Here is a 13277-nt window from a genome sequence, read left to right on the forward strand (position 1 = left end):
TGTCATATTGGCTTCATAGCAGAAATTAGAAAGTGCTCATTTTGTGTCTAATTTTATTAAATAGCTTAAAAAGTATTTGTTATCTAACTTCTTTGAAAGTGTAGTAGTGAGCTGCATGGCATTTCTAAGCCTGGCAGACCTCCAGATGAGCACAAATCCATGCAGATCTCTTGGGGCAAGAAGAAGTTAACACAGGAGTCACCTGGTGTTTCTAGGCCTGGACACACCAGAAGACAAGCATGGCTCTGCCCAAGGTCTCTAGACTTAGAGCAGGAAGACCTGCACCCACTGCCTCTGGTGCAAGGCAGTTGGGCACCATTATGATTTTTACAAGCAGGGTCCTGTCAAACTCACTGATGGATGGATCAGGACAACCTGACACACACATGCAAGTCCAGCACTATGAAGGCCTGAACAGGACAATGAGACCTATGTGTGGCACTGTGCAGATGGGCACTATTATGCTGAACAAATGTATGGAGTGGTATGGTAGAGAGAGGTAGAGAAAGAATGGTTCATGTCTTGTAGACAGAGACATATCTGAAAAGCAAAAGTGGTCAGGAGCTGGTTGAGTGCCATCCTGGGCCATAGTGATGTCTGGGCCTAGGCTGCTGCTGGGGCCCATGTCTGTGTGGCCCTGATGCAGCCACAGTCTATGTTGATGTCCATGGCTCCTGATACCACTGAAAGCCAAGAGAATAGGGCTGTCAAGAGTTGGCCCTGCCCCCTCACTGGCTGCAACACTATGGAGAACTGGTCCTGCCCCTCACCGGTGGAAGCACTCAGGAAAGAGGGTCCTACACCTCACCTGGGCAGCACAACAGAGCTGAACCTGTTCTGGTGGCAAGGACTACCTGGCCCTGAGGGTAGGAAAATGAGAGAACAGATCATGTCTGCTGTGTGGTCAGAGAAAGATGCCTCCCCTTGCTGTTCCTGCAGCTTGTGGAGGACCTGACCCAACCTGTCACCCATTATAGCAGTTGGAGTGAACAGGCTCAGCGAGTCGCCTGGGCACAATATTAGAGCTGAACTTGCAAACAGGATTACTGGAGAGCCAACCCTGACAGTGTGAAAGGGTCATAGCACTGCCTGCCTCTTGTGTGGTGTTGCAGTGGGGGTGAAGGAAAGATGTCCTCCCCGATTAGTCCTGCCTCCAGCTTGTGAAAGAGCTGACCCGCTCCCCTTTTCTCAACTGCAACACTAGGGCAAGTAGACCTTGCATTTGGTCTGGGAAGGACAGTCAAGCTGATCCTCTTGATGGGTTGAGGGTGATTGGGCCTGAGAATGTGAGCTTGGGAGATGTGGCCCAACCCATATCTACCATATGGTGGCATAGGCTGGGGAGAGGTGCTCTGCTTGCCCCTAACAATCCTGTAAGCCTGAGGCAGGTTGGAGAGCTGTCCCTGAGATCGTAAGTGCTGGTCCTGCCCCTCACCAGCTGCTCTCCTCAGGAGACCCAGCCCTGCACCTCACCCAAGCATCACAGTAGAGTTGCTGTTTCATGGCAGTGTGAGTGAGCCAGCCCTGAAGTTGCAAGCATGAGATAGCTGCCATCACTACTAATAAGGAGGCATGGGCTGGAGAGAGCTGCCCCCCTTATCCCTTGCCTCTGACCCATCCATGCCTGCAGCAGATGAGGGAGCTGACCCAACCCCCTCCTAATGAGCTACAGAACTCGGGAAAATAGACCCTGGACCTCACCTAGGCAAAACAGTACAGATGACCCTGTTGATCAGGGTGCAGGTGAATGGGCCCAAGAACATGAACATGGGTGATCTGGCCTCTCTCCTCATCTGCCACATGGTGGTATGGGCAGGGGAGAGATGGCCTCCCCTGCCCTCTCCCTTGCCACCTGTGGGAGGTGAGAGGACTAGCCATGAGGTCACAAGGAGTGGGAGAACTATCCCTGACCCTCACCTGTTGGAGTGTGACCTGGGCTGGGCAACAGAGTAGAGCTGGTCCTGAGGGTGTATAAGCAGGAGAACCAGCCCCACCCCAGCCTCATCTCTGCAAGGGGTGAACTAGGTATACATGGTGATACTGTAGAACTCACCCTGGTGGTAAGGACAGGAAAGCAATGGAGGGCTGACCAAGCAACAATCTAGGAAAGGAACCAAGGTTATGAGTTGACCCAGCCCGGAATCGACCCCATCTATAATCTGCCGGCCCACATGTAGTGGCCAGGCCTGCAGACCCAAAGCTAAAGAATCTCCAGGACACAGAGAAACAACAGGATATCCTACAGGACCCCCAGTGAGGCCCAGCATCAACAGTGTATCAGAAAATAGAGTTCCTCAGCCAGACCAATAACTCTGTACTGAACACTTGGAAGTAAAGATACAGGCATAATAACATAATACAGGAATCAGGAGAGAGAGAAAGGTTGAATTTGAGCATCCTTTTCTATCCCAGGCCCTCTGTATTTCAGTCCATGTAAACGGCCGCTGATGGGCCCTACCCTTGATAACAGCTAAGCATTCAGCATCAGAGGAACAACATAGGTGAAGGAAAGGCTACCAACACTCACACACAGGCATTAACACACAGGGGGTGCCATCCCTAGCACAGGGCTCAAAACAGTCCCCAGAAAAGAGCCAAAGTGTACCATTTTATCTCCAGGAGTCAGACTCAGCCAAGCAGGCTCTGAGCAGCTGGTCCGAACACACCATGACAGGAAGGTTTCTGCATCTGCCTCGACCCCCCAAAAAAAATACAGGGATAAAAGTATTGACTCTGTGACTCACTGTGTCACAGTATAGCTTACATAGTGAGACTGGTATTTCCTTTTTGCTTTTTCTTTTTTTTCTCTTATATTTTTGGGGAGGCTGCAGGTTGCAACGGTAATGTGTCGATACCAAGGGACAGGGAAATGAATGGATTTAAGGCACATTGTGTGAAAGACATCAAAAATAAATAAAAAGAAATTTAAAAAAGAAAGTCTAGAAGAATTTAGTTGAGTCTACCTATGCTGGATTCTGTTGTTGTTTTTGGAAGGATTTTTATCATTGTTTGGTATTTGTTATCGATCTATTTAGGTTATTCATGTCCCCTTGGCTTAATTTTGCAAGGTTGGCTGAATCTAAAAATTCATCATTTATTTTAGGTTTCCAAGTTATTGGAGTACAGGTTTTTAAAGAACTTACTTGAAATATTCTGAATTCTTTTGATGTCTGTTATAATGTTTCTTTGTTCATTTCTGACAAAATTAATTTAGGTACTCTTTCTTTTAGTGAGTTAGGCCATGGCTAGGGCAATCTTGCTTATCTTCTCATTGAACCCATTCGTAGATTCCTTGGTGATTTGTATTGTTGTTTTTGTTTATCTTTCATTAATTTTGACTCAATTTGGGATTTGGTTTGCTGCTTTTAAAGTTGTATCATTAAGTCATTTATTTGTGCTCTTTCTGAGTTTTAATGGAAGCACTTAGAGCTATAAATTTCTCCCATAGCATTGCTTTTAATGTGTCCCGGGATTTTTATTGTGTTGTTTTAATTTTCATTTAGATCCAGAAATGTTTTATTTGTTCTCTTTTATTTCTTTTTTGACCTATCCATCCTTCAGGGATGAGTTGTTTTTTTCTCCATAAGTTTGTGTAGTCACTAGAAATTGTTTTTGTTGAATTTATATTTAATTACATTATAGTTAGATGAGTTACACAAAGTTATTTCTATCACCCTGATTTGTTAAGAAGTGTTTTATATTCCAGAATGTGGTTTATTCTAGAAGAATTTCCTGTTGAGTAAAATGTGTATTTTTAGGTGTTTGGGTGGAATATTTTGTAGATAACTGCTTGTCCATTTGATGTATGTTGTCAATTTATTCTGATGTTTCTTTGCTTATTTTTTTTTGTCTAGATGACCTGCCTGTTATAGAAAGTAGAGTATTGAAATTGTCTGCTATTAAATGGTTGGTTTAATTTGTGTCTTTAAAACTAACAGTGAATTTTTTTAAAATGTAGTTGGATGAGCCAGTGCTTGGTGCATGTATGCTTAGTATATTGATGTCTTCTTCATTAACTGTTGCCTGGATTAAAATGAGGTTTCCTTCTTCTAATTGTTTGTTTTGGTCTATTTAGTCTGTCTGAGGATAGGGATGCTTCCTGATCCTATTTGATTGGGGTACTTTTTCAATGTCTTTCATTGTACTATGCCTATCTTTAAATCTCAGATTACTGTAGAAAATAGATGAATTTGGTTTGTTGATCCATTCATTTGGTCTATGTCTTTTTATTCAAGAATGGGGACCACAGATATTTAAAATTATTATTGAAAGGTGTTTGTGGATTGCCATCACTGTATTAATTGTTTGAGTTATTTGTATTCTCAATGGTAGTTTGTATTTTAGTAAGTTTAGCTTTATTTTTATTTTCTTTCTGCATATTTTTGTCTATGCTTATTCCAGGGGAATTTATGTTTGGTGTTAAACAATATCAGTTTAACTGTTGTCTGATAAAATTTGTCCATCGCATTTAATTCTCAGAGAGTTTCCAAGTGTCTTTTCAATTATAAATTCCTACATATGTCAGAAGAGAGACTGGATCCACTTTTACTGGATGAAAAAAAACATGTAATATTTTTCTCATTTGTTTCCAATGAAGCCACCTTCTTGGTCTAGGATGTACCTCATTAAGTCACATGTTTGCTGTACACGTATGTGGTCCTAGATTGAATCTCTACCACAGCATAAACTGGGTATGGTAGTTTTCCTCCTTATGATAACTACACTAGCACATGGAAAGTAGAGACAAGACTATCAGAAGTTCAAGGACATCCTCAGCTCCATGCTATGGACAAGGCAACATGGGCTGCATTATACACCATAGAAAAGAAGTATAAGCCAATAAAAAAAAAATTGTTTCCTATGTTTGAGAATTTCTTTTGTTTGAAAAATCAATTCTTGAAGTTTTAAACTCTGAATAAAGAAATGACATGCATGATGGAGGAAAGAATGCACACAAAGCAGTATTGTAGATTTGGGGTCCCATGTCTTAATTAATTAATTAATTAATTAAGCACACAGCTACTCATCCATTTTTATTCATTTATTTAAATTATCTACCCTAATTTTGCTTTTATGAAAAGCATTTATAAAATTATGTTTACATGTGTATGACTGTATGTGTGTATGTGAGTGAGGATGCCTAAAATAGGCCAAAAGAATCAGATCCTCAGGTCCCCCTGGAGCTAGAGCTGGCTGACTTGGGTGCTGGGGATAAATATTCTTTAAACGATAAGCCATCTCTCCAGCTACTAAGTTCTTAAAATTACATTTACTATTTGCCTGTGTGGTGTAGTAAAATGGAAATTAAAAAACAACTTGAGAAATTTGGTTCTTTCCAGCCATCAATTGGATAAAATATAAGCATCACTGGACTTCATGGCAAGTGTCTGTACCCATTGATCCATCTATGTGTCCATCCTCTGTTTATATTAAACTATAACTGTTTAATACATGGGTTCAGAGAATGTTTAAAAAGAAGTATTCCAGATACACCTCCCACATTCAAGAGGACAAATAGATGAAGACAAATATATGTGGAAGACAAATACATGAGGACAATAGTATCCCAGCATGGCTTTGAGCTATTGTATTAGAAATAAAGAGCAACACAATTGAGAATCAAATAGTGCCAGTAAGACCTCATCTAAAATAAAGACTACTTACTGGAAAGTATGGGGTTAGGGAAGTGCTTCTTAAAGCAAAGATCACAGAGTAATGAACCCTGGACTGAAAATGGCAGCAAGTCCAAAGAGTGATAAAATATCCCTGTTTGTGTTAGAAGGAAGAATACAGATCCACAGAGAATGACATGAGGAAGATACTAGGTGGAGCTTCCCAATAATTCCACCAGCCAGTCACTGATGCATTTACACCAGACACATGCTCAAATTGCATGAAGGGTAAGTGGAACCTAGAAAAGCAGGGAAGTGAGAAGTCCCCATCTGGCAATCCGGAGACATAGGTTATGTAAAATTTGACACAACATGGAGTTTGGACTAAGGAATGAGAGATGAAAGAAACACATGACTGTGTTAAACATTCTACAAGCTTGATTGACTGATCATGGGAAACAGGAATTTCACAGAAGCTACAACTATCTGGGGAGATTGTTTTTAGTTTCCTTAATAGTTATTCATTTTCATCCTCTCTGGGCCCTGCCATCCTTGTGGCTGTTATGTAAACCCCATGTGAAATGCATAAATGGAACCCTGACCTTCAAAAATCAAGGGCTAAAAGTTTCTTAATATCTGATTTCTTTTTTTCCACATTGTCAACATCAATTATTTATTTTTTGTAGATTTTTTATTTGAATTAGAAACAAGATTGTTTTATATGTCAATACCAGTTCCCTCTCCCTCCCCTCCTCTCCAACCATGCCCCTAACTAAAACCCTACCTATCATGTATCCTTTCTGCTCCCCCTGGAGAGTGAGGCCTTCCATAATGTGTCTTCAGAGTCTATCATATTTTTTAGGATAGGGCCTATGCCCACCCGCCTGTGTCTTGACTCAGGGAGTATCGCTCTATGTGGAATGGGCTCTCAAAGTCCACACCTATGCTAGGAATAAGTACTGATTACTATGTCAAAGATCATTTTAGTTTGCTGCCACCAACTTCCTTTTGGTCACAGAGTGTCCTGACTTACAACTCTTTTTGTTGTGTTACTATAAAAACTTTACAGCTCTGTTGCCATGTTGGAACATGGCTTTTAATGTAATACAGGTCTGTGTTTCTGGGACATAGTCACTCACAATTTTCTTCAAAGTAAGTTCCTTATTGTCTTTGATGTGAGAGTTGGATGTTTTTTGTTGGAAGTATCATTTCCACACTCACCTCTAAGATGACAAGTGGTGGCGTCATGAGCCAATGTCTGTATGATGCACTTCACCATCTCTCTAGCCTTCACGACCTGAATTGTTTTAAATAGTAAAAATGCTTGGTAATCCATTTGTAATAAGAGTACTCACCCTGAGGGACATTAAACAGTCTTTCCCTTCAATGGGTTTTTCATGAATTTTGATCACATAATAAGAATATTTAATTCTGCGTATCTTTTCAGTTTTGTGGTTGGGCAGTTTTGAAGAAGACTTTTCTGCTCACTCAGCCTGGATGAAATCTGCAAATATAAAAACAAGCTGTTTTAAAGGAGATATGGTTCTATCTGAATACCATACCATAATGATCATTTTTAGCTTATGAGAGTGGTGAAAGTATAGAGATTTAAAAGATTCTTAAGAAAAATATAATCCATATTTGAATAGATATCAACAAGAGAAGTTGAGTATTTGATAGGTCACTCAGTCCAAAGGCCCAATATATATATAATCTGTATTGTGTGTGTGTGTGTTCATGACATATGTTTGCAGGTATGCATGCAGTATATGTGTCTGAAGACAACTTCATGGAGCAAATTTTTTCCTTTTACATTTATGTGAGTTTGGGGGATGAGACTCAGGGTGACAGACTGGAATACAGCAGGCTTTCTTACCTGAGAAGCCACCACTGGAGCTCCATCTTTATTGCTGTTAGGGGAAGTTTATGTTCAGTGCTTTATCAGGTTGGAAAGGTGACATGGCTGCCTATATGTCATCAGATCAATTGCTAAAAGGACTGTAAGTCAGCTCAAATGACTAGCAGGCAATTGTAATTACTAGGCTTTTCATTACACCTATATCTTATTCATATATACAGTATACCTCTTTTTGTAATAAATGGAAGGGAATATTTCTAATTATCTGCTAAATCTCAAGCATAACCATGGGCATCTTTGTATGGTTATTCATCTGTCTTTATATCCATGCCCCTTTTCTACACATCTACAGGGAAACCAATATGGCTTGAGATGAAAGATGACTTGAGAATCATGATGCCAAGGAGACAGTGGGAATCTCAGAAGGATTTCTTCATGGCTCCAGGGATGACAATTTTCCTCCATCTGCCCCTTGCCACTGTATTTCAGTGTTATCTAGTCTCTGATATATATCATTTATTACTATAATCCTATACCTAGATGTTTTATTTAGAGTCTGACTGTTTTGGTCTGGATGGATTGGTTCAGTGTCTAAGAACATGCACTGTTCTGATAGGGGACCAGAGTTTGGTTATCAGTGCCTACATCCAGCAGTTCGCAATTACCTGTATCTCCAGCCTGAGGGGTTCCATCATCCTCTACTGGATTCCAAAGACACTGCAAGAATATGCCCATACAAGACATATAGACATAATTAAAAATTAAAAATAAATCCCAAGTTTTGTTTAAATCTAGTTGTTTTTTAATTTAAATTCTTTTATTTGTTTACTTGTTCATTTTGTTACACATCCTCATGTAACAGGCTGACTTTGAACTAACTATATATTAGAGAATAATTATGACTTCCTATTTCTTTGTTGCCACCTGCAGAGCTTTTTTTTTGCAGGCCCACTGCACCACACTTGGCTAAATCTGACTGTTCAAAAGAAGATGTAAAGAGTGAGCAGAAAGTTGACCTGAAGCCTTTGTTTGCAGTGGTCCTCAACCTTTCTAATCCTGAGACCCTTTAATACTGTTTCTCATGTGGTGGTGACTCCAAATTATAAAATGATTTTATTTACTACTTCATAACTGTAATTATGCTACTGTTATAAATTGTAAGATATTTGGAGATAGAGGATTGCCAAAGGGGTCAAGACCTCTACACTGAGAACCACTGCTTTAAAGGAACACAAAATACAAAGACAGAAATCCCAATTTTGTTTTTGCTTACTTCAAATTTCAGTAAAATGATTGGAAGTTGACCCTATTAGTTTGGAAACCACTTTCATTTTTTCTCAAGATCTCCTACCCAGTGTAGCTGGCTCCCTTCTGTGCTATTGATGAACTTTTCTATTCATTTTCTCTATGTTCTCCCCTTGTAATTATCTTCAGAATTAACTCCATAATGGACAGGTGGCTTTTGTTGCCATGCCTTTTGAAAAGTAGGTTATTAAAGAAACAAATTCCTCTCATTTAGTTTGTATTCAGTATAGTAAAGCTTGCAACAATCAAACCAATTGTAAACAAAAATGTTAATTAAAGAAACTTATCTCCTAACTTTAAATTCAAGCCAAGTTGAAAAGGTGACAGCTGACTTGTGTAGCAAAGGTAATCATATTTCACTTGTTTTCTGGTGCTGTAAAAGTATCTTAAGGATACCATTGTAAGTGACTGATAAACAGGAAGTCAGTTAATAACTTCAGGTTGGGCCTTGTTATTCTAGCATTCCTCAAATGTAACTCACTGTGCAGATGAAAACATGGAGTCCCTGATGTTACCTCTAATACCACACAGTTATAAGCAATCATATTGGAAGTAGCCGACCATCCTTTCCAGAGGTTCTTTGCAATCCTCCCTGAAATGGCCATGCTGGAAGGCTGAGGACATTCTAGAGAGATTCCGATAACCAGCCCTCACTTTAAATATCTGAGTATGGAAAAATGGACACCAAGAAATCAGGAACCCCATGCTGGGAGAAGAAAAAGGCTAACGAGAGTTCAACTTGCTTTTCAGAAAGAGATTCACACACTTCTATTGCAAGAAGGATTTTTATACATTACTTACCAAATGATATCAGAGTAGAGTTTGGTGTCTACACTGATCTTCTATGTAAATTGGTTTTGTTTAGACATATAATATAACTTCAAGGAAACTCACCTCAAATAAATGACTCAAGGCCAATTTTAATGTAGAGTTTCATTTTTACAGATATTTCTTTGTAGCATCTTTCAAAATAAAAACCCTTGAAATTGAACCCACAGTCCAATAAGGCCAGAATGGTTCATCATGTAACTTCCAGTTACAGATTAACTTTGCTGATACTACAGTCTCTTGTGTGTCTTTCATCATTAAGATAATGACATTAGGGTTGAAGTGTTACCATGGTAAAGTTTTTTTTTTTTTTTTTTTTTTTTTTTGTGCAAGCATGAGGACCTGTGTCCAGATACAGGACAACTTACTGAAAAGTTGGACATGGCATTGTGTGTCTATAAACTCAGCATTTCAAAGGTGAGATGGAGGATCCTTGGAGCTTGCTGGTTATTTGATCTAACCATATCAGGGAGCTGCAGTTTCAGGAAGATACCTGAGTTAACAATGAGGTTGATTGTGGTTAGAGAAGATAACAAGCATCCATCTGTGTCCTATACACACTTATACACATGAAATGCACCCCATATGCACCTACACACACACAAGCACGCACACATACCTGCAACAATAATAACATGAAGTATCAATTTGGATGCTCACCAATAATGCCCGTTCTTCTGCCTACATTTGGTTGTGAATCACTCTGGAAGAAGAGTGGGTTACAGATCCACTTTCTTCAGAGGTTTGTAATTGACTCAGTAGGGCATTTTTCAGCACATCTGTGGTGTGCCAGAACAGAACATGTCCCTCTTTCTTATCTTCTCCCTCTTGATAACTTTCCTCCCCTGAGGCTAGAGGATACACTCTTCATCTATTTTGGTTCCTGATTATATCCTCAAATGGAAAAAAGGAAAAGAAACAGATTGCAAGGATTCATATGATTTTTGTCATTATGTGAAAGTCACAGGCGAGGGCTGACAAACAACTTCACCTAGGTATTTTCTCTTTATTACCTCAATTGAGTAATTAATTGCAGCAGGCATGAGTCATGGAAACAGAGATCCTTATAGATTTTATTGTATTTCTATTCAGTAGATGGTTTTCAGAATTGAGGGTTCAATGAATACCCACCATGTCAAAGATATAATGAAAAAAAGTAAGCAAAAGTGAAGGGCACATACGATTGCCTGAATTTGTCTTTTAGAGCTTATATTAATCATTTTTGGATTGATAGGTATTTAAAAATATTAGTCAAGATAAACACATAGCCAATTCCACCCTTCATTTTAAATGAATCCCATTTCTTCTGTTTGCATTTCAATCCACTTTAAGGAGTCACAAATAAAATATATTATATCATAAGAGCTATAAAATGCAGGTGTTGGACTGAAAGAGCATCTCAGCACCTGCATTTTATGGGGATATAAAGGAGATATATAACCCACTTGAAACTAAGTTTGCCTTGCCTTTGTTTCTGCTGAGAAAGAATTTAAACTTGTCTGGTCCACTCAGAAGGAAACATGAGCTAAGCAGTGCCTTTTAAAACAGGACGAAAGAGAAGGCTGGAACTTTGGTTCTAAGGAATAACACCAAGAACTGCCCAACCCTCGGAGTAATAAGATGGTTTAATCAATGACATTGGAAATAAAACACAGGAGCACAGTAAGAATGCACATGTCTTAATTCTAATTTTTTATCCCACTTTGTTTCTCAGAAGTCAAAGTGGGATAAATAAAAGCAAGTCACAAGAACCATGCTGGCTGGAATGAAGATATTATAAGAGATACCATGTATGTTCTTTTGGCTATTGAACTATTGGCACAATGAAACCCCCCAAATTTGAATTCCCTCATAATTCTCAAGATGAGGAGAGGGAAAGCCTGAAGCCAGGTACTATCCAAAGGAGGAGCTTCTGCTCCAGAAAGAGATTTCACATAATGCTCACAACTTTTCAGAGGACCTTGCAAAAAAGAGTCAGTGAAGAAAACTAGTAAGCGGAGAAGACATATCAGTGGAGAAGACAGATCATTTGTAGACAGGGTCACACCTTGACTAGTACCATACCTTGACCATGACTACTTAGTTACAAAAATCTCTTACATTCTATTTAATCTTTTCCCTCAAGTGAGAAGCTTTAAGGTGGGTCTCTGTGTGTGTGTGTGTGTGTGTGTGTGTGTGTGTGTGTGTGTGTGTGTGTGTATGTGTAAGGATCTTGGTTTCCTGATCCTGGTTTGTTAGAGTTTCCAGTACCTGAGCTCTGTCCCTAACCCTGTAACATCACTCCATCCACCAAAAACCTGTGCCTTCATTTTAAGGATGCCTGGATTACAATTTCTTTTGTTAAATCCTAGTAGAGAGAGGCATGAATGAATCTTGTCAAGCTTTCTTGTCCTCCCACACTCCAAACAAATACAGACTTGTGAGTGCATGGCAGCAGTATACAATCCATGTCTGTTACAGCCAGGACATTAGAGAGTAACAGAAGTCTCTAGTTCAGAGAAAACAGCAGCACCATACAGTTTCTGCTGTCCACCTTGGTCTGTGGAGTTGGCCTCCAGTAAACAGCCATGATCTTACTTGCATCTTTATGTCAAACAGTTCTGAAGGCCAGATCAACATTTCCCCAAAAACCTCCAATAAGAAACAAGAGTCTCTTCCCAGTTTTATGGAATCCTGACTTTCTTGTTGGTATCTGAATTCTCCAAAGTTCCCCCTGAAAAGTAATTTGGAGAATTCATCTTTCAGGGAGACAAGACCACACACATGGTGATAGCAGAGGGTGAGTTCTCACATGCTATCCTGACCTTCCTACTCATTGTCATGGTCTACAGACAGATACATACATACACACATACATACATACATACATACATACAGATACAGACAGACACACAGACACACACACACACACACACACACACACACACACACACCCTTTGGAGGAAAACCATCTGCATTACTGATTAACTGACTAAAACTTTCATGATGTGAAGAGATTGAAATGTTGCATGTTCAGAGAAAATTATAATTTGTCTCTGAAGAATCTTTTTCCAGTGAGTAGTCACTCCTTGACCATATCCACATCTGACCTAACACACTGACTAACAAAACTTTCCAAAATGTATTAATTTACCAAAACCCAAGTGTCCACCAAGCAAAAGCTAGAGTGGCTCAGTGTCTGAAGTCTACAGCAGAAGAGTCCCCTCTTTGCATTAAGTACCTGCTTGGTGCTTTTATCAGTGAATTTAAAGACAATGCCTTGTTTATAGATTTCCATCAAATGGTTATAGTTTTGGAATATGGAACTTGGAGAAACACAAATGAATTTAGGGATAGTCAATCACATTTGGCTTCAGAATAAAGAATCTTTTATATTCTTTGAGGCAAGGTTTGTTTTTCTGTGTCAACAATAATTAAAGTATTTGAACATATTTTCAATTGTATGACAAAAAATTCTCTGCTTAGCCCTTCACAGAACATTTGTATCATCTTCTCCTAGGCTCAGGAGACATTTTGGAAGAGGAGGCAAAAAATTCAAAATCTAGACACCAGGAGAATGTGAGATCTTATAGTTTATGAAGAATTTACTCTGAGCTGAAATATTCCATCCCGAAAGGAAGCTCTTTAAGACTGATAAAACGCCAAAGGGGGGCTTCATAAAAACTTGTGAAGTG

The 13277-nt window shown here is 39.4% G+C and overlaps 1 pseudogene; it reads left to right on the forward strand.

Annotated features, from left to right (window-relative positions):
• The first annotated feature begins 640 nt into the window (after positions 1 to 640).
• LOC113835940 overlaps positions 641 to 13277 on the forward strand; it is a 42259-nt pseudogene continuing 29622 nt past the window's right edge.

The sequence above is a fragment of the Cricetulus griseus genome, chromosome 5 (genome assembly GCF_003668045.3).
Source record: "Cricetulus griseus strain 17A/GY chromosome 5, alternate assembly CriGri-PICRH-1.0, whole genome shotgun sequence".
Lineage (NCBI taxonomy): Eukaryota > Metazoa > Chordata > Mammalia > Rodentia > Cricetidae > Cricetulus > Cricetulus griseus.